This window comes from Peromyscus californicus, unplaced genomic scaffold (genome assembly GCF_007827085.1).
Source record: "Peromyscus californicus insignis strain IS unplaced genomic scaffold, ASM782708v3 Scaffold_6__1_contigs__length_162567912, whole genome shotgun sequence".
NCBI classification, from domain to species: Eukaryota; Metazoa; Chordata; class Mammalia; order Rodentia; family Cricetidae; genus Peromyscus; species Peromyscus californicus.
In genome coordinates this window covers 88,712,429-88,715,114 of record NW_026294584.1, presented here as the reverse complement: position 1 = coordinate 88,715,114, position 2,686 = coordinate 88,712,429, and the positions used below count along the sequence as shown (strand labels likewise).

Sequence of the window (2,686 nt, the reverse complement as noted above, 5' to 3'; positions counted from 1 at the left end):
GGCTTCCTTGGAACTGCAGCAGATGGGAACAGATGCAGAGACCCACAGCCAGACATTACATGGAGAAAGAGTCTAATTGGGGGGTCTTCATCAAATCCCTCCTCTCAGAGCCCAGGGAACATCACAGATGGGAGATAGAAAGATTGTAAGAGCCAGAGGGAATGGAGGACACCAAGAAAACACAACTCTCTGAATCAACTAAGCAAGGCATACATGAGCTCACAGAGACTGAAGCAGAAAGCGCAGAGTCTCCATGAGTCTGTACCAGGTCCTCTGTGTGTATATTACAGCTTTGAGTTTAGTATTTTTATGGGACTCCTGACTGTGAGAACAAATGGGTTTCTGACTCTTGTGCCTGCTCTTGGGACTCTTTTCCTCCTGTTGGATTGTTGTGTCCAACTTCAATATGGCAGTATTTGCTTCATCTTATTATGTTTTATTTTGTCATGTTTGGTTGTTATCTCTTAGAATCCTGTTCTTTTCTAATGAGAGACAGAAAGGGAATGGATCCAGGGATAGGAGGTATGGAGGAACTGGGAGGAGTAGAGGGAGGGAAAATTTTATCAGCATATATTATATGAGAAAAGAATCTATTTTCAATAATAAGGGGCAAAAACAGAAAATAATTTGAGTATTCTTTAGAAGGAAAGTACACAGAAATTACAAAAAGGCTTCATATAAAAAATTCCCTGGCTAACAATATAACTCAGGGAGAGGGGACCTGGGATGGAAGAGCCTGCTGCAATTCTACAGAAAAAAAAAAACCTATCTTAAATATTCTGGACTCTGTCCTGCACTGATTTAACTCCTCTCTGTGTATTCATAGGCAGGCAATGTTAGCAACTAAAAATCAGACTTTGACAGCGAAAGATTTCGGAACCGCTCATCCCCAGATGAAATCTCTCTGTCAAAACCCTCCACGCCAAGCTCAGGGAGCCATGCTGAAGAGGAGGTAGAAAGATGCTGAGAGCCAGAGGTGGTGGACAACTCCAAGGGAACAGTATCTTCTAGACACAACAGGGCTGATGCATACATGAACTCACAGGGACTGGTAGTGTGTAGAGGACCTGCATAGGTTCAGGACAGACAGAATCCCAGCACTGAGGGCAAGTGAACACAAAGTCCCAGCCTGAACCTACAAACTATTTACAATTGATATCTTCCAATCAGTTTTCTCCAATAGAGTGTGTCACGGGGTGTATCATCACACTCCGGGCCAGGCTCCATGCACAGTAGTTAATTCATCAACACAAAATGGACACCATGTTTATTTATACATTTCATGTGGTTTTGTTGGGTTATGTTTTTGTCTTATTCAGTTTCTGTTAATTTGTTTTGGTTTTCATTTTTGTTTTATTTTGGTCTTTTGAGAGAGAGAGAGAGAGAGAGAGAGAGAGAGAGAGAGAGAGAGAGAGAGAGAGAGAGAACATGAAGTTGGGTGGGTAAGGAGGTAGAGAAAATCTAGAAGGAGTTGCAGGAGAGGAGGAATATGATCAAAATACATTGTATAAAAACAATTTTAAATAAAAAATAAAAAGTTTTTCCAAAGGAAAAAATATCAGACTTTAAATGTGTTCTGCTGGGATTTACAGATGCCCCAGAGCTTCAAATCTATGTCTTCCTATTTCTCCTTCTCACATACATTCTCAGCATGTATGAACATCTGAACATCATCGTCCTCACACTGCTGGATTCCCACCTCCAGGTGCCCATGTTCCTCAAGAACTTCTCATTCCTCAAAATCTCCTTCGTGTCCACTTTTACTTCTCAGCTGCTCTTCAGCATCTCTACAGGAGTAAAGACCATCAGCTTTGCCAGCTGCTTCACTCAGTACTTCTTTAGAGCCACTGATTTTGTCTTTTGACTGTCACTTCCTGTGACTGCTACATAGCCATCTGTAAACCCCTGCTCTATGCCACCATAACGAACAACAGGGACTGTATCCTGCTGGTCCTCTGCTCTTGGTTGAGTGGTTTTCTAACCATCTTTTAGCCAATCATCCTAGCCAGTCAGCTGGATTTCTGTGCATCCAATATGCCCAATCATTATTACTGTGACTATGGGCCCCTCATAGAAATAGCTTGTTCAGACACATGGCCGCTAGAACTCCTTGAATTTGTCTTAGCAGTCATGTCTTTGATAGTCACTGTGGTTTTGGGGATTCTCTCCTACCTGTGCATCATCAGGACCATTCTGAAGATCCCAAAGCAAAGGAAGAAAGCATTGTCTTCATGTTCTTCCTACATAGTTGTCATCTCCATCTCTTATGGAAGCTGCATCTTTATGTACATAAAGACTTCAGCAACACAAGGAGTTGCCTTCAGTAAGGGTGTGGTTGTGCTCAGTAACTCAGCTGCCCCTTTACTGAACCCACTCATCTACACTTTCAGGAATAAATGGGTGGAACAAAGCTTCAAGGGCACTACCAGGAAAACTGTAAGTCTTCAATGAATAGGATGACCTCAGACTAAAGGGGAATTTTGAACAATAGTCACCAAGTACCTCCCCATGAAAACTCAAGAGCAGCCTCTCCTTGGCAAAGCATCATCTGAGATGTTACACTTCAGCCTCACCGGTGAGAAGAAAACTTTCCTAAAACACAGTTCAAGCATTTCATTCTCTGGATTTTTTTTGTTTGTTTGGGTTTGGGTTTGGTTTTTTTCAAGACAGGGTTTCTCTATGTAGT

General features: G+C 42.1%; 1 pseudogene; it reads left to right on the top strand.

Moving 5' to 3' along the window:
- The first annotated feature begins 833 nt into the window (after positions 1–833).
- Positions 834–2,451, top strand: LOC128099331 (olfactory receptor 6C4-like; annotated as a pseudogene).
- The last annotated feature ends 235 nt before the right edge of the window (positions 2,452–2,686 follow it).